The sequence below is a fragment of the Wyeomyia smithii genome, chromosome 2 (assembly GCF_029784165.1).
Source record: "Wyeomyia smithii strain HCP4-BCI-WySm-NY-G18 chromosome 2, ASM2978416v1, whole genome shotgun sequence".
Taxonomy (NCBI): Eukaryota; Metazoa; Arthropoda; class Insecta; order Diptera; family Culicidae; genus Wyeomyia; species Wyeomyia smithii.
The window spans coordinates 143,392,077-143,418,310 of record NC_073695.1 but is presented as its reverse complement, the minus strand read 5'-3'; the positions used below and the strand labels follow the sequence as shown (position 1 = coordinate 143,418,310).

Below are 26,234 nucleotides of genomic sequence, written 5' to 3'. Positions count from 1 at the left end.
CTCACCCAGGAGACCTTCTAAGGTTATACCAAACAACGATAGTCAGTTCTTGAGTACGGCTGTTTCTGCTTTCGCTCCGCCGCGAACACGCACATTATAAAATTAGAGAGAATACAAGATCGTTGTTTGCGTATTGCCTTGGGTTGCATGCAGTCGACCCATACGATGAGTCTTGAAGTGTTAGCGGGTATGCTACCGTTGAAACATCGTTTTTGGAATCTCTCTTACCGGTTGCTAATTCGATGCACAGCTATGAACCCATTAGTAATTGAAAATTTCGAGAGGTTGGTCGACCTTCAATCTCAATCCAGATTTATGACTTTATATTTTGACTAGGGTAGGGAACGGCTTAAGCAGAAGCGCCTATTTTAATCAGTCGAAGAAAACAGGCCTCAAACTCCTGCATTTTTATCAATATCGACAATTTCAATGATGGAAACGAAAACTTTGATTGTATAGCTGTCTTACGAATATAAGAAATACCGTTAATCACAAAGAAATCTGTGAACAATTGCAATTGAAACAAATCGACCTATATTGCAGCCATTCAGGAGCCACTTCGGGTGCTGGAAAAAACGCCTGCAAAACATATGGAAACTGCTTAAAATAGGTTCGTGGTGATTGAAATAGTGTCCCTTGATTGATAACTTTGATTGATGATTGTTAACGTTTGCTAACTTAGTTTTGCAATCTGAAAATAAGTTCTGATAGAGAAAACGATAGCGAACAGATTGATATACTACTGTTTGAGTTTCACCCAATATATTTCGAGTATTTCGTCTGAATACACAGGCGGTTCCTAAAGCTGCTTAGAATATGTTCCTACCCTATATGGCTCAAGATATTAATCCTTCTTCATACGATTCCTCCAATGTCCCATTTTTAGATACTTCTAATAATGCTATATTCTTCGACACCACCATGAAACAAGACATTTCTGGTATCCCGGATCAATTGCGACCCCAAGAGATCCCTAAGATTTTTTCCAATAAGTTTAAACATGTTAGTTATGATAAAAGGTTTTACACTGACGGATCTAATCTAGATGAGTCCACTGGCTTCGGTGTTTTCCACGAAAATTTTACCGCCTTCTACAAACTCGATGCTCCTGCTTCCGTGTACGTCGCAGAACTTGCTGCTATTCAGTACTCTCTTGGAATCATCAAAACCCTACTCATAGACCACTACTTCATCTTCACAGATAGTCTCAGTGCCATTGAGGCTCTGCGATCGATGAAGCCTGTGAAGCACACCCCGTATTTCCTGGGGAAAATACGGCGGTTTTTAAGTGCTTTAACAGATAAAAATTACCGGGTAACCTTAGCGTGGGTCCCTTCTCATTGCTCGATTCCGGGTAATGAAAAGGCTGACTCTTTTGCTAAGGTGGGTGCTATTGATGGCGATATTTATGAAAGACCAATTGCTTATGATGAATTTTATAGCATTTTGTGTCAGAGAACACTCAACAGTTGGCAATCATCATGGAACTCAGATGAACTGGGACGGTGGCTACATTCCATTTTTCCTAAGGTAACGACGAAAGCATGGTTCAAGGGGTTGGATGTCGGTCGGGACTTCATTCGCGTGATGTCCAGACTTATGTCCAATCACTACACGTCAAACACGCATCTCTTTCGTATAGGGCTTGTAGACAGTAATCACTGCGTTTGTGGCGATGGCTACCATGACATCGAGCATGTTGTTTGGTCGTGTACCGAATACTGTGGTGTTAGGTCCGAGCTTATAGATTCCCTTCGGGCCCGAGGAAAACAACCGAACGTACCCGTTAGAGACATTCTGGGAAGCGGTGATCTCCTGTACATGACACAGCTATACTGCTTTCTGAAAAACGCTGACATTAAAATTTAAAGTTTTCTTTGTCTATTTGTCAGATTAAGGATACAAATATGCTATGCTGAAGACACGGAAACGAAGAGCCCGCATCTATGCTTACACAAATATTTTGAACCCACAACAAACAAGAATACAATTGCTCTACCAGTTGAAAAACAAAGTTCCAAAATAGTTTTAAGTCAAAATTGTATCTCCCCTCCTCTCACCTTAAATCCCCACTAGCTCGTAGTCGGCCGCGAGAATAAAAAAAAGGCCTCCCTCTTTTCCCTGCTAACGTAGAATTAATACGAATTGTACTTGGCTCAGTAAAACAGAAAATGTATCGTGCCGTGTCAAATAAACTAATTTTAAACCATCAGAAACTGTTTGTCCAATGTTCTATCAAGTGTTTAACCGATAGTGATATTTATTTTCTTTGGTTTTTCCGCTCATTTGCGGACATAATAGTTTTCAACAGTAAATTTAACTAAACTAAAACACTATATATATAGAAAAAAAAAAAAAAAAAAAAAAAAAAAAAATATATATATATATATATATATATATATATATATATATATATATATATATATATATATATATATATATATATATATATATATATATATATATATATATATATATATATATATATATATATATATATATATATATATATATATATATATATATATATATATATATATATATATATACCCAGCAAGGTCTAAGGCAGAAATAAATAACCACGACACAGAACATGAGCCGAGCAAAGCAGAAGACATAAACGACACAAGAAACCAGCCAGAAAAATCGCTTCTCGATTCTGAGGATGACGAATACTTTGTCGACGAGTTGAATTTTCACGCGGCAGAAATGATGAGAAAAAAATAACAAAAGACAATAACTTCGTACCAGATATTACGATACAAACATCGAAAGGAGAACTAAAATTTTTGATCGACACAGGAGCGAACAAAAATTACATTCCATCAGACCATGTTAATATCGATAACTGTAAGAACGAACCAACAGCGAAAGTGACCAATGTAAGAGGCACGCACATAATAAACAAATCCGCTTCATTCGACGCGTTCCAAATAAGAAAGAAACTTAAATTTTTCGTCTTCGAATTTCACAAATTTTTCGACGGACTGATCGGCTACGAATCATTAAGAGATTTAAATGCCAAGATCGACGCGCAGAAAAATACTTTGAAAATCGGGAGAAGAACTATTGTCATGAAAAAGCGATACCCCGACGATAACAAAATTAATATTACAGAGCAGGAGTTCCAATTCATCAAAGTTAAAACAAAAAAAGACGGAGATTTTCTCATAAGAGAAGAAAAACCTTACAAACAAGTTTCAATTTTACCAGGACTCTACAGAAGTTCTAACAAATTCGCTTTCGTAGCAGTACAAAACCATTCAAAAATTCCATTGGAAATCAACAGCAATGAACTAAAAATTTTCAACGATTTAGATAACGAAATCATACGGGATAAAGACCCATACGATTTAAAAGAATTGCCGACACAAATGAACACTAAAACTTACACATTTAGAGATGAACATATGAACAAGGAAAAAAAACAAGCTCTTAAAAAAGTAATCAACCAGTACCGAGAAGTGCTGTACGCAGAATCGGATACACTGTCGTTTACCCATAAAATAAAACATAATATACGCACAGTTGACAACATTCCAGTGCACACAAAATCGTATAAATACCCCTACGTATACGAAAAAGAAGTGCAGGAACAGGTCAAGAAGATGCTGAAGGACGGAATAATAAAAGAATCAATATCACCCTACACATCACCAGTATGGGTGGTCCCAAAAAAGTCCGACTCATCCGAGCGCAAGAAATTTCGCTTAGTTATAGACTATAGAAAACTGAACGAAAAAACTATAAACGACAAGTATCCTATACCGGAAATAACCGATATATTGGATAAATTAGGCAAAGCCACTTATTTTTCAACGGTTGATTTGGTCTCAGGTTTTCACCAAATTCAAATAGCAGAAGAAGATACCGAAAAAACAGCATTCTCCGTGAACGGCGGGAAATACGAGTTTACCCGCATAACATTCGGGCTGAAAAACCCCCCAGCTACGTTTCGAAGAGTAATGGACTGTGTGTTACGGGATTTAATCGGAGTGTGTTGTTTCGTTTATATGGATGATATAATCATATTTTCCAGTTCACTCCAGGAACACGTGACTAATCTAGCACAAGTCATGAAAAGACTCAAGGATGCCAGACTGAAAATCCAGCTTGATAAGTGCGAATTTTTCAGGGAAGAAACCAAATTTTTAGGTCATACAGTCTCCGAAGACGGGGTAAGACCAAACAGTGATAAAATCGACGCTATTAGGAAATGGCCACTACCTAAATGCGAAAAAGAAGTACGACAATTCTTAGGAATGATGGGCTACTACAGAAGATTTATTAAAGATTTCGCAAAAATTGTAAAACCTTTAACAAAACTTCTCAGGAAAGATTCTGATTTTGAAATAACACCAGAAGTTGAAACATGCTTTAATAAATGTAAGCAACTTTTAATGCTCGACCCAATACTAGTTTACCCGGATTTTAGCAATGAATTGCTTCTAACCACAGATGCTTGCGACTATGCAATAGGAGCAGTACTATCACAAGGCCATGTAGGTAGCGACAGACCTATCGCATATGCTTCACGAACATTAAATAAAACAGAGGAAAGATACTCAACCACAGAAAAAGAATTTTTAGCTATGGTTTGGGCTGTAAAACATTTCAGCCATACCTTTACGGTAGAAAGTTTAAAATGTTCACAGACCACCAACCACTAACTTTTGCATGTAACAACTCAAACCATAGAATCATCCGAGGAAAACTAGCTCTGGAAGAGTTCGATTATGAGTTGATTTACAAACCCGGTAAACAGAACGTTGTTGCAGACGCGTTGTCACGCGTAAATATTTCTAAACACGAGGATGAAATGAATAAAGTAAAAACTAAAAATAATTTAAACGCACATTCTCAATCGTCACTATCATTAAATGTAGAACCATCCGAACAGGGAGACGAATATCAAGAAGGAGAAAGCGACGATATGACCGTGCACTCCGCAGACTCAAGCGACGATTACTTTATACCTTACACAGAAAAACACGTTTAGAACACAAGTCATTTCCAGAATGACAAACATTGGTACTTCAGTTTACGAACAGACATTTCCTAAGTATCACAGACATACAATAGTAAAAACACAATACACTGAGGAAAACATAGTGGAAATACTCAAACGAACCCTTAACCCAAGCGGAGTCAGTTGCCTTAGAATCCCAATAGCCTTAGCACAATTGGTTCAAGAAACATTTCTCGGCTAATAAAACCTACAAAGTTTTCGTTTCAGAGATCCTATTGAAAGACGTCAGAAGGGATGACCAACAAGATGAAATCGTGAGAGAAACCCATAACTACGGGCACCGAGGGCCAAAAGAAAACAAATGCAAATCTTAAAAAAGTATTTTTTCCCTACAATAGACAAAAAGGACAAAATTTTCAACGATTCCTGTGATATTTGTAAGAAAGCCAAATATGACCGGAAGCCCCCAAAATTAATAAGAAAAAGTACTTTTGGAGATACTCCGTTTGACAGAGTTCTCATCGACATTTTTTTCTGAAAGGGGAAAAGTGGCTTACTTCGGGCTTAGGCTTCAGCGAAGGAATTCAGAATTCAGTCTAGTGCGCGTATCGGTAGAGAGTAAAGTCATATTATATTAATTAGAAGTGAATAAATTTATTTTTTTATAAATTATTATCTTCAAATGTTAACTCGTTATTGTGTTTAACAGTTGTCAATTTAAATGGGTCCTTATCTTTAGTTATCCGTTGAGAATTTTTTACGTATTTATTACCACCTGCTTGAAGAGCTTCAGGTTTTTCGTTGTTTTCGTTACGTTGTTCGTATTTCTCTTTTCTGCGGTTTAGTTCAATCTTGACTGACGATTGTAAATTTCTCGCTTTTTCCGTTATTTCTTCCATGTTTGTGGACCCTGGTTCGTTAAATATTAAATCTCGCGGTTTGTTTTTAGTGGCTGAATAGAAGCTATTGTTATAAATATCAATCTCGATATTGAGTTGTTGGTTTAGAGTTAAATCCTTGAATTTTGCTCAGTTTGTTCGAAAAATTTCTATTAACGTGGAATGGAATTGCTCTACGATACCGTTTGAGTTTGATCCGCTTGCGAAATGGATTTCGGTGCCTAAGTCATTTAAAAAACCTATAATATCAATTGATCTAAAAGCAGGTTCATGGTCACTTATTATTGTTTTTGGTCGTCCAAATTGACGAATGTGTTCGGTGATCGCTGTTTTTAGATCAACTATTTAATGGAATTACGTTAGCGAATTTGGAAAACGAGTCGACTATGGTAAGCCACTTTTCCCCTTTCAGAAAAAAATGTCGATGTGAACTCTGTCAAACGGAGTATCTCCAAAAGTACTTTTTCTTATTAATTTTGGCGGCTTCCGGTCATATTTGGCTTTCTTACAAATATCACGATTTCATCTTGTTGGTCGTCCCTTCTGACGTCTTTCAATAGGATCTCTGAAACGAAAACTTTGTAGGTTTTATTAGCCGAGAAATGTTTCTTGTATGTTTCTTGAACCAGTTGTGCTAAGGCTATTGGGATTCTAAGGCAACTGACTCCGCTTGGGTTAAGGGTTCGTTTGAGTATTTCCACTATGTTTTCCTCAGTGTATTGTGTTTTTACTATTGTATGTCTGTGATACCTAGGAAATATCTGTTCGTAAACTTAAGTACCAATGTTTTTAATTTTGAAAATGACTTGTGTTCTAAACGTGTTTATTGGTTTTTCTGTGTAAGGTATAAAGTAATCGTCGCTTGAGTCTGCGGAGTGCACGGTTATATAGTCGCTTTCTCCTTCTTGATATTCGTCTCCCTGTTCGGATGGTTCTACATTTAACGATAGTGACGATTGAGAATGTGCGTTTAAATCATTTTTAGTTTTTACTTTATTCATTTCATCCTCGTGTTTAGAAATATTTACGCGTGACAACGTGTCTGCAACAACGTTCTGTTTACCGGGTTTGTAAATCAACTCATAATCGAACTCTTCCAGAGCTAGTTTTCCTCGGATGATTCTATGGTTTGAGTTGTTACATGCAAAAGTTAGTGGTTGGTGGTCTGTGAATATTTTAAACTTTCTACCGTAAAGGTATGGCTGAAATGTTTTACAGCCTAAACCATAGCTAAAAATTCTTTTTCTTTGGTTGAGTATCTTTCCTCTGTTTTATTTAATGTTCGTGAAGCATATGCGATAGGTTTGTCGCTACCTACATGGCCTTGTGATAGTACTGCTCCTATTGCATAGTCGCTAACATCTGTGGTTAGAAGAAATTCATTGCTAAAATCCGGGTAAACTAGTATTGGGTCGAGCATTAAAAGTTGCTTACATTTATTAAAGCATGTTTCAACTTCTGGTGTTATTTCAAAATCAGAATCTTTCCTGAAAAGTTTTGTTGAAGGTTTCACAATTTTTGCGAAATCTTTAATAAATCTTCTGTAGTAGCCCAGCATTCCTAAGAATTGTCGGACTTCTTTTTCGCATTTAGGTAATGGCCATTTCCTAATGATTTTAGGGAGCGTGTAGAAGAAAAGAAATGTCTCCGTTAAAGAAACGTAGTGTGGTTTACTAAGTGATGGATGTGTATTGTCATACATAAGGAGTTGAGTGAAAAATGTACTAGGAAGTGCGATTTTCGAAGCGAAAAGTGTTCAATTTTGCGGCACTTGCTCCAGCGTTTTTAATCAAGTAATTGCTGCACTGTCAGTGTGTGTGAACATATATATGAACGAGAAGCTCCCGAGTCACGGCCGTCACGGCTGGCATTGTAGATGTGTTACTATACGCCACAGAAATTGTTTTTAAACCTGGTTGTAACATTCATCCAAACGGTTCTGCAGGCTAGTGAAACTCGTTTCAAAGATAAGTACATATTTTCATATTTATTATTATCATAAACATATTCTATTTTGAACGAAGGTTCTAGTGAACAATATATGTATTAGTGTTTGTGTTCGCAAAGGTAACGTTGCATGGAATACACGACCGTATACACTATATTCATATATTATTTTTCATTCGATACATTAACCCGTAAAGACCCGGGACGGAACTTGGTTTTTGAAAATGCTCGTTCTCAGCACTGGAACGGCCGATTTGGGAAAACTTGGAATTTTATTCAAGGGGAATAGTTGCTCTAAGTTTTGGTTAAGGTGCCACCCCTCTGGACCCCTCCCCGTTTCTGTGACACGCGAATATGTCTTTGTTTTTTCTGATTTTTAAAACAGATTGAGCAAACACTGGGAATTTTCATACGTATCAATTTCTCCATGTATCAAATTATGTCAGGTAGATGGAATATGGTATGTAAGAGTGAATTTTGGAGTTTCTAAATTATTTCAGTACAAAATCACAAAACTACGTAATTTTATAAAAATTCAAATAACCAAACCGTTCTTCAAATTTTAAGCTCTACATTTTTGAGATAAGGTCTCCTGAATCCATACGCGATGAAATATTTATTTTAGCATGCAAACAATTTGAGAAAAACGAATTTAAATTCACTAAAGTACGTATTTTCATGGAAATCTGATTTTCTCAGTCTCCCACGGTAGTTTTCAACTTAGCTCTCCAATTTTCAAGCTCTATATTGCTAGAGTAACGTCTTCTGAATCCAAAGATGCTGAAAGATTTGTTCTAGCATGCACAGATTTAGAGAAAACCGAGTTTGAATTCACTAAAGTACGAGTTTTTATGAAAACTTGATTTTCTCCAAATCTGTGAATGCTAGAATAAATCTTTCACCATCTTTGGATTTAGAAGACGTTACTCTATAAATGGTTCCACCAAGCGAAATTGTTCCTGGCTGCTATATGTATTGTTGTACAACAACTGTCACAGTGGTAGCGGAGAAGAGGTTTTATGATTTAGAACTGAGTCGAAGTAAGAATTTATGTTCATGTCAGGGAGCACAGGCTTATGAATCTAAAGTGCATTTTGTTTTTTTTTTTCTCGTAACTCTTGTAATTATGCTTTGCAAATTCTATATTTTAAATTAAAAAATTTATTATATAGCGTAAAGTAGACAACACCAGTAAAATGAAACTGGGAATTTTTTCTTCTTTAATTTATACCATGCAAATTATTATTATATTACGATGCGGGAAGCTGTCAACAACTATATAATCAAACATTTATTTGTCGCGTGCGGGATTGAGAGATATATATTCATTACCTTTTTTACAATTCATGATTTCTCTAGCTTTTGGACAAATATTGTTAAATATTTTCAATTGTAAGTAATTGTAACTGTTGAAATTTGTAAAAAAAACATGACACTAGTTCATGTCAACTATTCGGATTTTGTTTGGTTTGGCTTTTTGTAAATAATCTTTGTTTATATGGTAACTACTTTTTTAAATATGCATAATTGCATTTTTTTATTAATTTTTGAGCTTTAAATGCATGGAACACTGCCAATTTTTATACTCAATAGGTATCTCAGGTTACTCATCATATTAACAGACTCGTCCAAGTGATATATAAAAATTATATATAAAACGATACAAAGCACGCTCACGTATGTGTAATAGAGATGGTCGGGTACGGGTATTTTTACCCGAAACCCGTACCCGACCCGTACCCGACGGGTTCAGGTCGGGTTTCGGGTAACGCCAAAAAATATTCTACGGGTTCGGGTTGGGTACGGGTAACTAAAAAACCAAGGCTTCGGGTTCGGGTCGGGTACGGGTTTGAAAAATTCTCAATTGGTCGGGTACGGGTAATTCAATTTTCGTGCATTGTGAGAATTTAATTTTTATCATTTCAAGCCTGGGTGCTTTCTTAATGTCGATAATCGGTAAGATCGGAGAGAAAATCGCCCATCATCACTCAACGAGAGATCGCCCAATACCTATTCTGACAGTTGTCGGCAGTCTATGCACCAAGGCAATGACATCATGCTGTCGCTTTCTAATGTTAGATTGAATAGTTCTTCCTGCAACGGTTTTGATTTAAATGGAATTTTTGTCGGGCTTTTTTCATAACTGTCAGGAAAACCGCGGAGCATTGCACAGTGGGGCGACTTAATACAAATGCTTGCCAAGTAAAAAAAAAGTGTCGATAAATACGACAAAAATATGGTATAGACTTAATTTTGGGGTGCTGAACACGAATCTCCATTCCACTTTTTATTTGGAGACGTCCATAAAGCACGTGACTTAATTTTTCATGATTTTTTAGCACTTTTCACTTTTTTATTAAACAGAATTATATGATCTTTAACCACAAGCAACGCCACAGGGCGTCCTCTTCACAAAAACAGCTTACGTAGTTTTTGCACAACTCCTCAAATCAACCAAATTTCGCAAAAAAAAATTTTTTTTATAAAAATTAAAACAATATTGTATATTATAATAGGTAATAAAAACTAACTACAAATCAATTTTTTCTTCGAGGCCAAAAAAAATCTATCTATGTCAAAAAACGTCAGTATGCCGAGTTTTGAAGTTATAAAAAAATCAAATTTTATGATATTGCACCCAAAATTTGGACTTAAGCACTTAAATGTTTATTTATTTATTTATTTATTTAATATCTGTTTTTTACAGAATTTTAGAATTTAGCAATGACACCGAATCTTTACTCAAAATTACAGGTTTTTGGCAAATGCAGTGAATTATCAAATTTTTCTCAAGTTATAAACTATATTGATTTTGGCCTTTTAAAATTCGTTTGACCCTTTAATGTGTTTATAAAACTCGTCGTTTTTTTTAAACTTTACCAGACATGCACTTTTCATAGTGGACCGATTCCATATGGTGGACCACCCGCCTGAAACTCTGGGTTCATTATCATTCGTTCACACGCACACTCGGTTCTAGCCTGGCTCCGGCCATCATCTCGAGAAACCACATATGACAATCAGTGCATAAAATGTACGAGGTACCCAGGCATGTTGAAATAAAAAATAAAAAAAAAAAACCAGGACGGGTCGGGTATGGGTCGGGTACCGGCAATTTCGGCGTTTTTTTCTATCGGGCACGGGTCGGGTACGGGTAGTTAGAATAGATATTTTTCGGGTTCGGGTCGGGTACGGGTATTTTAAACAAACCAGACTTCGGGTTCGTGTCGGGTACGGGTTTGAAAATTTTCGATGAGTCGGGTACGGGTAACAAATTTCCCATAGCCGACCATCTCTAATGTGTAACCCCATCAGTACCTGTGCTGTTGGTCTAAACCGGTTTAAAATCGTAGAATTTAACACACCTTCGAAATTTACACACACTCTTGCGTGGCCCCAACAACATTCTTATTGCTACTGACTTAACTCGGTTCCATAAATGATATATCTTTCGATATTTTTGGATGTGTGGTTTAACATTTGTGAGCGGCTCCAACCGTTATATGTTGATTTAAATCGTCCACATCGGGTCATATAGTATTTTGCATTTCACCAAGATATGCAACACACACGTGCGCGGCCCCAATAGCTTTCTGCATAGTCTTTTTGCTTTGAATCGGTCTCAAATAAAAAAATCGCTTTTTAAGAACCGACGAACCTCGTTAGTTGATCTGTTAAGCATAAGGCCGGATATCCGGATGAGCGATTATCTAGAGACTTCGCGTCGATACCTTCCATGAGGTCGTGTTTTCTACAGATAGATACGCGATATAATTTTCGGTATAAAAAGGTTCACTTTACGAGGAAGTGACAGGAGTGGAGAGACGTTAACGTGAATACAACTTCGTTAGCTTTCGTAGCATTGTGTAGTAGGCTGAGGTAAATCAACCGGAGATACGTTTCGGTAGTTGCATAATGACTTCGTAAGGAGATGTTGAGATGTTTTAGTCTGTTTTAATTTAGTCAAAGGTCCGTCAAAGGTATTCTCGCGTGCGCGTTCGCGGATGATATAATAAACTTGTAGGCGCGATATTTGTTATTACGAACCCGGTACTTGAACTCAGCGCATCGTTTACCAAAACGAACTCTGCTGCAAACCCTACCATTTTACCCACCATCCCAGTGATTTCTCGTGGACAGACTTTCCATGAACCAGTCACAAGTTGATACCCATTCGCTTTTTTCATGTAAAGGGACAACATCAAGCCTGCGTTGCTACTGCGTTTGTGTTTCACTGTAACAATCGTACCCCGTTTCAGAAGTGTTTGGTTCTATGCGTACTGGTTTTTTTTTCAAACCCGGTACGAAAACACAGAGCGACGTGGTTTAGTTTTTTTTTGGCATCCTTTGCTTTCAATGATCTATTTTCTTTGTAGTTGCACTGTGAATTCATTTTCTGACTGATAGACATGTAGTTTATGTGGTGATATCTTATCGCAAGTTTATTATGATATCAAAACCTGTTCATTTATTACAACTAAGGAACTAATGCGGTACTTTTCAAAGAACAATAACAGTAATGTTTCATTGATTCAATATATAAATTCCACCAATCATATTCGTCCATTCTTGAGAAGTAATGCAATCGTTTTCTTTGAACAAACGTTGGCATACTGAAGGAAACATTCGTTTTAATTTACAGAAATTTTGGATAAATACTCAATTATCGTACAGGTTATATTAATAGCCAAGCGTTTTATGTCGATCTTTCCAGCACCTTATAATTTTTGCCAGGCTGGAAAGCTGTGGGTAAAACTAGCCTTGCCTTGGGGTGCTCTACATTCCGTATTTCCGATACCTTCTGTTTACTATACACAGACTTCGCAGCCAACTGTTAATTGTACAGGACAATTGCGGGGCTAGTGCTACGATCCTACTGACACAAACAGTCTCTTCTTGACAGACAGAGCTAAACAATGTTAACTCCGTTTAAATCTAATAATGAGATCACAGAACAGAGTTTTTGGCACGTTTTGCATGTTGCAGGATGTGCCCAGTGCTGAGTTGAGAAAATTTCCAGCTCGAAAAGATCTTCGACTTGATCGGAAATCAAACCCAATATCACAACCGTGTGGGAGACTAGCCGAGCGACATCGCTAACCACAGAGCCACGAGGTCACAGATTCATCAGGTTTGTAAAAAACTGTTCCTGCGCAAAAGGAAAGTTCAATTGATCTTGTTAAAAGATATTGCTAACTAGAGCGAAAACGAGTAATGTTTCTTGTTCAGCCTAGCTTGGTTTTTATCCTTTTTTAATTGGTAAATGTTGATTTATATCAATTTGAATCTTATGTCGCAACAGGCGTAGCTGTATAATTGTATATAAACGAGGGTGACGAAGCGGAAGCCTGAAAAAGTAATCATCTATTCTTTCTATACAAAAAAAAACAAAGATTGGCTTTAATTTCTATTCCAATGTTTAGTTGGTACAGTTATATGGACACAATAAGTAATGTTTAATTGAGTGATTTTATCGCTTCATTAATCAAATCGCGATTGCATCTTAAAATAATTAAATCGTCCAATAACTCTGAGGACATTCGGAGACGATTTTGTTGCAGTATAAGCTTAACTGCCGAGAAGCATCTTTCCACTGACACTTGGGGAACTGGAGCTCCCAAGACAACAGTGGCCAATTCATAAAGCTCGGGATCGCTATATCTCTGCATTTCCCAATATTTTACCACATCAATGGTCGATGGAAGACGACTGCGGTAGTTTGCCAGATTTATTAATTTGAGTTTTAAATCCGCCTGGCAAGTCCCGGAATTTGTTTCGATGGCGCTGCTACATTCCTTCCGAAGCTTATCTTCAAACTCATCTTCTACGAAATGGTTTTTTTTTTTTTTTTTTTTTTTTTATAGGGGGGGAATGTTTGTAATAATTTATCTAAGTATTAATATCTATTCAGAATTAGTATTGTGTGTTCTGCCACAAATGGTGACATTTCAACACTATTATATATATATTTGTACGCTTTTTTTATATTATTGAATGTTATTAGCTTTCGCAGTTAAGTTAATGTAATTGTAGGAAAATTATTAAACCTACTTGTCAAAAAAAAAAAAAAAGGAATAAAACAAAACTTAAAATAAACTTGAAACTATCTTACTGACTATAAAGTGAGCTAATCGTTGCAATTGAGGATTGCAACGATTTTTGTCGGAATTTGTTGATAATTTGGCTTGACATATTTTCTAAGGAAGGACGCTTCAAAATCATTTTCAAAAGTTTATTCTGAATCCTTTGAAGTGTCTTCTTTCTGGTTGTACAACAACTTGTCCAGATGGGAACTGCATAGAACATTGCTGGCCTAAATATTTGTTTGTAAATTAACAGTTTATTCTTGAGACAAAGTCTAGAATTCCTGTTGATAAGAGGATATAAACATTTGATATACTTATTGCACTTTGACTGGATATTTTTAATGTGCTCCTTGAAAGTAAGATTCTTATCATAAATTAGCCCTAAGTATTTAACTTGATCAGACCAATTTAAGACCACACCGTTCATCTTAATGTCGTGGTTATGGGTGGGTTTGAGAAATGAAACTCTTGGCTTATGAGGAAAAATAATTAACTGTGTTTTAGAAGCATTAGGGGAAATCTTCCATTTCTGTAAGTATGAAGAAAATATATCTAAACTTTTTTGTAGCCGACTGCATATAATACGAAGGCTTTTTCCTTTTGCCGAAATGCTTGTATCGTCACAAAACAGAGATTTCTCACAACCTGGTGGTAAATCAGGCAGATCAGAAGTAAAAATGTTATATAGGATTAGGCCCAAGATACTCCCCTGAGGCACACCAGCTCTAACAGGCAATCTACTGGATTTACCATTTAGATAGTTAACCTGAAGAGTGCGGTCAGTTAAATAACTTTGTATCATTTTTGTAAGGTAAAGCGGAAAACTGAAATTTGACATTTTAGCTATTAAACCTTTATGCCAAACACTGTCGAATGCCTTTTCTATATCTAGTAGAGCTGCTCCAGTTGAATAGCCTTCAGATTTATTAGTTCGAATCATATTTGTTACTCTAAGTAACTGATAAGTAGTGGAATGCCCATGGCGAAAAACCAAACTGCTCATTTGCAAAAATTGAGTTCTCATTAATATGTGTTATCATTCTATTGAGAATTATTCTTTCAAAAAGTTTGCTAATAGAGGAAAGTAAACTAATTGGTCGATAACTTGATGCCTCAGCTGGATTCTTTTCGGGTTTTAAAATTGGAGTGACTTTGACATTTTTCCATTTCGTAGGAAAATGTGCTAGTGCAAAGCATCTGTTAAAAATTTTTACCAAGAAATTTAAAGAGTTTCGGGAAGTCTTTTGATGAGGATATAGAAAAATCCATCATCTCCTGGTGCTTTCATGTTTTTGATTTTTTTGAGAATAGTTCGCACCTCATTCAAGTTTTTTTCCAATACCTCTTCAGAAAGAAATTCTTGGGTGGTGACCTGATCATACTTTTGGTTTACTTAATTTTCAATAGGACTTACTACGTTCAAATTGGAGTTATGAACGTTCTCAAACTGCTGAGCAAGTTTTTGAGATTTTTGTTCATTCGTTAGAAAAATGCAATCACCATCTTTAAGGACTGGAATGGGCTTCAAAGGTTTCTTCCTTTTGCAATTCTTGAAAAATAATTTTCAAAGCAGGATCACGAGATCTTTGGTATTGACGTCTCCGTATGTTCTTCAAACGTATAAGAAGTTGAAGTTCACTGTCAATAATTGGTGCATTAAATTTTACTCGAGCCTTAGGAACTGATAAATTCCGGGCATTGAGTATTAAGCTGCTAACATTATCTAATGCTCTGTCAATGTCAGCACTATTTTGTAAAATAATATCATCATTCAAATTTTCTTCGATCGTAGAACGATATCTATCCCAATTAGTCTTGTGATAATTTAACACAGATCTAGTGGGATTTAAAATAGTTTCATGGGAAATAGAAAATGTTATGGGGAGATGATCAGAATCAAAGTCAGCATGAGTTAATAAATCACTGCATGAATGACTTTGATTTGTTAGTACCAAATCAATTGTAGATGGATTCCTAATAGAAGAATAGCATGTAGGACCATTTGGAAATAAAACTGAATAAAATCCAGCCGAGCAATCATTAAACAATATTTTTCTATTAGAATTGCTTTGAGCATTATTCCAAGATCGATGTTTCGCATTAAAATCACCGATGATTAAAAATTTAGATTTATTTCTTGTGAGTTTTTGCAAATCTCCCTTGAAATAATTTTTTCGCTCACCAGTGCATTGAAAAGGCAAATACACTGCGGCTATAAATAAAATGCCAATACTTGTTTCAATTTCAATTCCCAAACTCTCGATAACTTTGGTTTCAAGATGGGGTAAAACACGATGTTTTATTCGACGGTGGATAACTATTGCAACTCCACCACCGGCAACATCAATTCTATCAAACCTATGAACTATATAATTTGGGTTCTTTATTAGTTTGATATTTGGCTTTAAAAGCGTTTCAGTCACAACTGCAATATGCACATCGTGGACTGTTAAAAAATTTAAAAATTCATCTTCTTTCGCATTTAAAGAGCGAGCCAATTTCATAACAATATTAGTTGTAAATTTTATACCTTCTTGAACAGCCTCGTACATCGAGTTACAGTTCAACAAAACGGACATTAGCTGCAGCAAGGATTGTTGTAGGTATTCAATCTTTTTTTTGGAGTTGGACTACCTAAATCAATACTGGCTGACTTTTCAGCACCAAACACGAACGGTTTGTTACTGTTTGAATTTGAAATATTACCTGTAAGGACACTGGCATATGAACAGCCTGGTGTTGCCTGAACAGGATTTTTTGTCTGAAATTTGTTATCTGAATTTAAATTATTACCTACAGGCACACCTGCTGATGAAAGTGCTGGTGATGCCTGAACAGTATTGAAAGTCTTTTGTATACCCACATTGACAACAGGTTGCTAAGAATTCCTACGTTGTCTGGAAGCAATAATTTTTGACCTTACAGGGCAATTAAAGAAATTAGATTTGTGATTTCCCCCACAATTTACACATTTGAAACTATTAGTGGTCTCTTTCACGGGGCAGATATCTTTCGTGTGACTAGTGTCACCACAAATCATACATTTTGCTACCATATGGCAGTTTCGAGTTCCATGACCATAGGCTTTGCAATTCCGACATTGAGTAAGATTATGGATTTCTTCATGTCTCTTGAAATTTTCCCACTTTATTCGCACGTTAAATAAAACACGTGCTTTTTTCAAACAATTCAAATTATTTACTTTGGTACGATCAAAATGTACTAAGTAATTTTCCTGGTGTATTCCAGTTTGATTATTTTGGCATTTGCCTTTCGTTCCATCAAAATTACTTGGTTGGGAGCAAAACCAAGTGATTCTGACAAACATTCTTTAATTTCCTCAATAGTTTGGTCATTTGAAAGACCTTTCAAAACAGCCTTAAACGGTCTCTCGTTTTTGGCATCAAACGAATAAAATTTATACATCTTTTCAGTCAAATACTGTAAAAGATGTTTATGGCCATCAAGAGATTCGGCCAAAATACGAATTTCGCCTTGGCGGCCAATTTGAAAATTAACTTTCACATCCGACAGAAACGATGAAAGCTCTGATCGAAATGCTTTCAAATTTGCTACAAATACCACAATAGGTGGAACTTTAACCTTCTTCATAACGGCTTCATGCTCAGTATGAGAAGTATGAATTTCTTGATCCCCAACGGAAGAAAGAATATCATACCTGTTAGTCGAAATTTCAGTGTCACTTGGAGGAGATGCCTCACGTTTCCTTGAAGCCGCATCAAAGCGAGCTTTTTTATTTTTTCCATGCATAACTGGAAAACTTCACTACACTTTCACTTCACTATAGAATTTAAGTAGAAATATCTCAAACCAAATTTACTCACTAAACACTCGCTTTCATCACTCGCTGAATAAATATCATTCGAACCGCCCATACTTAACGATTCATCATCTAACAGAGCAATATTCTGGTCATGTTGCAGTTTTTCAGAGCAACTTATCATATTCTTCCCTTGGTCTGTAGTTGCAGCGTAAATATTTTTGATGCTCAATCCATATTTTTCAAGTGTTTCCTTAACTCGTTTTTTCAAATTTGCACCAGTTTGTCGCTCCTCAATTTCCTTCATTGAAAGAGTTCGAATGACAATCTTTCCATTTTGTAGATACTGGGCATTCATTCCCAGTATCTTCCGGTCATGTCGACTGGCACCATCAAATTTTATCGAGAACAATTTCTCTTTCAATTCAAGCGAAATCAATTCGCGAACTTTTTTGGTAACATTAGAAACAGAATTTTTCATTGCATCAGCATGTGTTGGTAAACTCAATTGCTTTGTCAACAATCCGGACGATTTCTTGAAGCTAGCACTATCTAAAGAATTAAAAGGTAGAGCGTGCACAGTAACCATTTCTATTAATCCTGTGTGAAACTCCTGAGAATTTACGTTTAGCGTGAGCGTTTTCAATTTTTTTTAACGAGAGCCGTTTGAAGTACTCGGTGAGCCGGTTCGCTTATACTCCTTGAGTCCTATTTGATTTGCCATTGCCGGATGCATATATATATATATATATATATATATATATATATATATATATATATATATATATATATATATATATATATATATATATATATATATATATATATATATATATATATATAATAGCTTCGATTTTAACACTGTTTGGTCCTACCCCGTCTTCGGAGACTGTATGACCTAAAACTTGGGTTTCGAGCGAGTGTTTAGTGAGTAAATTTGGTTTGAGATATTTCTACTTAAATTCTATAGTGAAGTGAAAGTGTAGTGAAGTTTTCCAGTTATGCCTGGAAAAAATAAAAAAGCTCGCTTTGATGCGGCTTCAAGGAAACGTGAGGCATCTCCTCCAAGTGACACTGAAATTTCGACTAACAGGTATGATATTCTTTCTTCCGTTGGGGATCAAGAAATTCATACTTCTCATACTGAGCATAAAGCCGTTATGAAGAAGGTTAAAGTTCCAGTTATTGTGGTATTTGTAGCAAATTTGAAAGCATTTCGATCAGAGCTTTCATCGTTTCTGTCGGATGTGAAAGTTAATTTTCAAATTGGCCGCCAAGGCGAAATTCGTATTTTGGCCGAATCTCTTGATGGCCATAAACATCTTTTACAGTATTTGACTGAAAAGATGTATAAATTTTATTCTTTTGATGCCAAATACGAGAGACCGTTTAAGGCTGTTTTGAAAGGTCTTTCAAATGACCAAACTATTTAGGAAATTAAAGAATGTTTGTCAGAATCACTTGGTTTTGCTCCCAACCAAGTAATTTTGATGAAACGAAAGGCAAATGCCAAAATTAATCAAACTGGAATACACCAGGAAAATTACTTAGTACATTTTGATCGTACCAAAGTAAATAATTTGAATTGTTTGGAAAAAGCACGTGTTTTATTTAACGTGCGAATAAAGTGGGAAAATTTCAAGAGACATGAAGAAATCCATAATCTTACTCAATGTCGGAATTGCAAAGCCTATGGTCATGGAACTCGAAACTGCCATATGGTAGCAAAATGTATGATTTGTGGTGACACTAGTCACACGAAAGATATCTGCCCCGTGAAAGAGACCACTAATAGTTTCAAATGTGTAAATTGTGGGGGAAATCACAAATCTAATTTCTTTAATTGCCCTGTAAGGTCAAAAATTATTGCTTCCAGACAACGTAGGAATTCTTAGCAACCTGTTGTCAATGTGGGTATACAAAAGACTTTCAATACTGTTCAGGCATCACCAGCACTTTCATCAGCAGGTGTGCCTGTAGGTAATAATTTAAATTCAGATAACAAATTTCAGACAAAAAATCCTGTTCAGGCAACACCAGGCTGTTCATATGCCAGTGTCCTTACAGGTAATATTTCAAATTCAAACAGTAACAAACCGTTCGTGTTTGGTGCTGAAAAGTCAGCCAGTATTGATTTAGGTAGTCCAACTCCAAAAAAAAAGATTGAATACCTACAACAATCCTTGCTGCAGCTAATGTCCGTTTTGTTGAACTGTAACTCGATGTACGAGGCTGTTCAAGAAGGTATAAAATTTACAACTAATATTGTTATGAAATTGGCTCGCTCTTTAAATGCGAAAGAAGATGAATTTTTAAATTTTTTAACAGTCCACGATGTGCATATTGCAGTTGTGACTGAAACGCTTTTAAAGCCAAATATCAAACTAATAAAGAACCCAAATTATATAGTTCATAGGTTTGATAGAATTGATGTTGCCGGTGGTGGAGTTGCAATAGTTATCCACCGTCGAATAAAACATCGTGTTTTACCCCATCTTGAAACCAAAGTTATCGAGAGTTTGGGAATTGAAATTGAAACAAGTATTGGCATTTTATTTATAGCCGCAGTGTATTTGCCTTTTCAATGCACTGGTGAGCGAAAAAATTATTTCAAGGGAGATTTGCAAAAACTCACAAGAAATAAATCTAAATTTTTAATCATCGGTGATTTTAATGCGAAACATCGATCTTGGAATAATGCTCAAAGCAATTCTAATGGAAAAATATTGTTTAATGATTGCTCGGCTGGATTTTATTCAGTTTTATTTCCAAATGGTCCTTCATGCTATTCTTCTATTAGGAATCCATCTACAATTGATTTGGTACTAACAAATCAAAGTCATTCATGCAGTGATTTATTAACTCATGCTGACTTTGATTCTGATCATCTCCCCATAACATTTTCTATTTCCCATGAAACTATTTTAAATCCCACTAGATCTGTGTTAAATTATCACAAGACTAATTGGGATAGATATCGTTCTACGATCGAAGAAAATTTGAATGATGATATTATTTTACAAAATAGTGCTGACATTGACAGAGCATTAGATAATGTTAGCAGCTTAATACTCAATGCCCGGAATTTATCAGTTCCTAAGGCTCGAGTAAAATTTAATGCACCAATTATTGACAGTGAACTTCAACTTCTTATACGTTTGAAGAACATACGGAGACGTCAATACCAAAGATCTCGTGATCCTGCTTTGAAAATTATTTTTCAAGAATTGCAAAAGGAAGAAACCTTCGAAGCCCATTCCAGTCCTTAAAGATGGTGATTGCATTTTTCTAACGAATGAACAAAAATCTCAAAAACTTGCTCAGCAGTTTGAGAACGTTCATAACTCCAATTTGAACGTAGTAAGTCCTATTGAAAATGAAGTAAACCAAAAGTATGATCAGATCACCACCCAAGAATTTCTTTCTGAAGAGGTATTGGAAAAAAACTTGAATGAGGTGCGAACTATTCTCAAAAAAATCAAAAACATGAAAGCACCAGGAGATGATGGGTTTTTCTATATTCTCATCAAAAGACTTCCCGAAAACTCTTTAAATTTCTTGGTAAAAATTTTTAACAGATGCTTTGCACTAGCACATTTTCCTACGAAATGGAAAAATGTCAAAGTCACTCCAATTTTAAAACCCGAAAAGAATCCAGCTGAGGCATCAAGTTATCGACCAATTAGTTTACTTTCCTCTATTAGCAAACTTTTTGAAAGAATAATTCTCAATAGAATGATAACACATATTAATGAGAACTCAATTTTTGCAAATGAGCAGTTTGGTTTTCGCCATGGGCATTCCACTACTTATCAGTTACTTAGAGTAACAAATATGATTCGAACTAATAAATCTGAAGGCTATTCAACTGGAGCAGCTCTACTAGATATAGAAAAGGCATTCGACAGTGTTTGGCATAAAGGTTTAATAGCTAAAATGTCAAATTTCAGTTTTCCGCTTTACCTTACAAAAATGATACAAAGTTATTTAACTGACCGCACTCTTCAGGTTAACTATCTAAATGGTAAATCCAATAGATTGCCTGTTAGAGCTGGTGTGCCTCAGGGGAGTATCTTGGGCCTAATCCTATATAACATTTTTACTTCTGATCTGCCTGATTTACCACCAGGTTGTGAGAAATCTCTGTTTTGTGACGATACAAGCATTTCGGCAAAAGGAAAAAGCCTTCGTATTATATGCAGTCGGCTACAAAAAAGTTTAGATATATTTTCTTCATACTTACAGAAATGGAAGATTTCCCCTAATGCTTCTAAAACACAGTTAATTCGGTCAATCATGCTCATGCTCATGCTCATGCTCAAACCCACCCATAACCACGACATTAAGATGAACGGTGTGGTCTTAAATTGGTCTGATCAAGTTAAATACTTAGGGCTAATTTATGATAAGAATCTTACTTTCAAGGAGCACATTAAAAATATCCAGTCAAAGTGCAATAAGTATATCAAATGTTTATATCCTCTTATCAACAGGAATTCTAGACTTTGTCTCAAGAATAAACTGTTAATTTACAAACAAATATTTAGGCCAGCAATGTTCTAATGCAGTTCCCATCTGGACAAGTTGTTGTACAACCAGAAAGAAGACACTTCAAAGGATTCAGAATAAACTTTTGAAAATAATTTTGAAGCGTCCTTCCTTAGAAAATATGTCAAGCTAAATTATCAACAAATTCCGACAAAAATTGCAACGATTAGCTCACTTTATAGTCAGTAAGATAGTTTCAAGTTTATTTTAAGTTTTGTTTTATTCCTTTTTTTTTTCTTGACAAGTAGGTTTAATAATTTTCCTACAATTACATTAACTTAACTGCGAAAGCTAATAACATTCAATAATATAAAAAAAGCGTACAAATATATATATAATAGTGTTGAAATGTCACCATTTGTGGCAGAACACACAATACTAATTCTGAATAGATATTAATACTTAGATAAATTATTACAAACATTCCCCCCTATAAAAAAAAAAAAAAAAAAAAAAAAACCGTTTGTAGAAGATGAGTCTGGACTTGCCAGGCGGATTTAAAACTCAAATTAATAAATCTGGCAAACTACCGCAGTCGTCTTCCATCGACCATTGATGTGGTAAAATATTGGGAAATGCAGAGATATAGCGATCCCGAGCTTTATGAATTGGCCACTGTTGTCTTGGGAGCTCCAGTTCCCCAAGTGTCAGTGGAAAGATGCTTCTCGGCAGTTAAGCTTATACTGCAACAAAATCGTCTCCGAATGTCCTCAGAGTTATTGGACGATTTAATTATTTTAAGATGCAATCGCGATTTGATTAATGAAGCGATAAAATCACTCAATTAAACATTACTTATTGTGTCCATATAACTGTACCAACTAAACATTGGAATAGAAATTAAAGCCAATCTTTGTTTTTTTTTGTATAGAAAGAATAGATGATTACTTTTTCAGGCTTCCGCTTCGTCACCCTCGTTTATATACAATTATACAGCTACGCCTGTTGCGACATAAGATTCAAATTGATATAAATCAACATTTACCAATTAAAAAAGGATAAAAACCAAGCTAGGCTGAACAAGAAACATTACTCGTTTTTGCTCTAGTTAGCAATATCTTTTAACAAGATCAATTGAACTTTCCTTTTGCGCAGGAACAGTTTTTTACAAACCTGATGAATCTGTGACCTCGTGGCTCTGTGGTTAGCGATGTCGCTCGGCTAGTCTCCCACACGGTTGTGATATTGGTTTTGATTTCCGATCAAGTCGAAGATCTTTTCGAGCTGGAAATTTTCTCAACTCAGCACTGGGCACATCCTGCAACATGCAAAACGTGCCAAAAACTCTGTTCTGTGATCTCATTATTTGATTTAAACGGAGTTAACATTGTTTAGCTCTGTCTGTCAAGAAGAGACTGTTTGTGTCAGTAGGATCGTAGCACTAGCCCCGCAATTGTCCTGTACAATTAACAGTTGGCTGCGAAGTCTGTGTATAGTAAACAGAATATATATATATATATATATATATATATATATATATATATATATATATATATATATATATATATATATATATATATATATATATATATATATATATATATATATATATATATATATATATATATATATATATATATATATATATATATATATATATATATATATATATATATATATATATATATATATATATATATATATTTTTTTTTTTATTTATTTATTGTTCATAACTCTTCGAAAAAAAAAAATCGTACAGACATTTCTAATAACTACTTATTCTAAGTCTAAACATTGATTTGGTCATATTAAAATCGTACACGTCAGAAACAATATTAAACTTACGACAACACACTTCGAATGGATTGTTTTGAGCAAAGTTAGTGCGGTATCTGGAAATCCGGAAAAAATCGCTTCGTCGAGTAAGCCTTTGTGGTGCGTTGAACTGAAATTTACTGAGCAGTTCTGGGCTGTCTAAGTTGTTTTCTAACAGGTCGAAAACGAAGAGACGTTGAAGCATGGTCCTCCTACTTGTTAGAGTTTGTAGTTGTATAAGAGAGCAACGATGTTCATAGCGTGGCAGTCGTACTGGATTATTCCACGGCAGCATACGTAAAGCGAATCGAAGAAACTGACGCTGAATACGTTCAATTCGGTTGATATGTACAGCATGATAAGGTGCCCCATACTCCAGAATGCTGCGCACAAGAGCACTGAATAGTGATTTCAGACAGTATATATCGTTGAATTGTTGCGTGTTTCTCTTGATGAACCCAAGTACAGCATAGGCCTTTGCGGTTGTAGCTGAAATATGCTGAGCAAAACTTAACTTGGCATCAAGAAGAATGCCTAAATCCTTCACAGTATTGACTCGGTTGATACTGGCTTGTGACATCCTGTAGTCGTACATCATGACATGCCTTTTTCTGCAGAACGAAACCACATTACACTTTCGCACGTTTACTTCCATTCCATTAAGAGTGCACCAGCTTAACAAGGTGTCGATATCAGCTTGAATAGCACAGCAGTCAAGAGCAGATGTTACTACTCGAAAAAATTTGAGATCATCGGCAAACATGTATTTGGGAGATTGTATGGTTGAACATAAGTCGTTCACAAAAAGAATGAACAACAGAGGTCCAAGGTGGCTTCCTTGAGGCACACCCGAGTGTAACGTAAACGGCAGAGAACACGTTCCACCGACACCGTTTTTTGACAAAGCCATGCTGCCATTCGGAAATAATGTGGTGAACTTTTGGGTAGAGCGAATCGTGAACCAGGCTTTCGAACACTTTCGGTAAGCAGCTCAGTATGGAAATAGCCCGATAATTTTTAACGTCGTGAATACTACCTGCTTTATGAACGGGAACAATTGCCGCTGATTTCCATGCGCTGGGAAAACTTCCCTCTGATATTGATCTGTTGAAAATGATCCTTGCAGGCAATGCAAGCGACTCCGCACAGTTTTTGAAGAAGATAGGTGGTAGACAGTCAGGACCAGCGCCTTTGGAACCATCGATAGATTGAAGTTGCATCATCACATCACGAAGCGAAAAGTTGAAAGGTGCCAAACCTAAGTCGAACTGCGGCAAACTATTCAGATACGCTTCAGACGAAGGTGGTCGGTTATTACTTTGCACACTCCGAAAAAAGGATGAGAATAGGTTTGCTGACTCGAGCGTTGATTCAGCCACGTTGTCGTTGTAAGTGACACGTTCGGGAACTCCAGAAAGCTGTTTGCGGTTTTTCACAAAAGTCCAAAACGATTTTGGATCCTGCTTGAAGTTGTCCTCCATACGATGAATGTAGCACCTAAAGCAATGTGCATGCAGTGAGTTATATTCGCTCTCAATGACACGCAGATCAGCTTTGTGTTGCTCATATCTCAGCCTGAAAAAACGTTTTCTCACTTTGCGAAGACGGTTGCGTAACCGTTGCAGCTCGTTATTCCACCAAGGTTGACGTTTGGCCCGTAGTCCACTAGCCCGCCTAAGAGGAACGACATCGCGCAGTATAGTCAACAACTGCTCGTTCAAATGTTGCACAGCCTCATCTAAACTGCAACCAACCAGAATCTCCTCCCAGTCAACATTGGCAAAACATGTGTTTAGTGATTCAAAATCGCAGCGAGAAAAATCGAAATCAAGTGATTCAACATTAGAAGTTGTCTTCTATTCCGCAATATCGAATATTATCACAAAAGGATAGTGGTGTTGATCGACTTTCAGCAATGGTAAAGCTGGCTCTAATATTTCCCACGCAACTGTTATCACTCACAAATGCTAAATCAAGAAGCCTACCGTTGAAATTTGTAACATTATTTATTTGATACAACCCATTCGACAGGACGGACTCGACCAAGGCAATTTCCTGTTCAGTAGAAGCATTTATTGGCAGCATACATTTTAAATTATCATCCTGCGTCCAACATAAATGCGGTAGGTTATAATCACCCACTACCAGAATTACGTTGCGATCGCCAGCAAGCTTCGTTAGCTTTTGCACACATTCTGCATGTTGAGTATATAGCAACGGATTACTGTTGGGCGGAAGATAAATACAGC

The 26,234-nt window shown here is 36.0% G+C and overlaps 2 protein-coding genes across 7 annotated transcripts in view; one reads left to right on the top strand and one right to left on the bottom strand.

Annotated features, from left to right (window-relative positions):
- Window positions 1-26,234, top strand: part of LOC129725765 (uncharacterized) — an 81,827-nt gene that overhangs the window by 6,288 nt on the left and 49,305 nt on the right. The window lies entirely within an intron of this gene.
- Window positions 1-26,234, bottom strand: part of LOC129725764 (plexin-B) — a 269,692-nt gene that overhangs the window by 196,233 nt on the left and 47,225 nt on the right. The gene's annotated exons all lie outside the window — the stretch shown is intronic.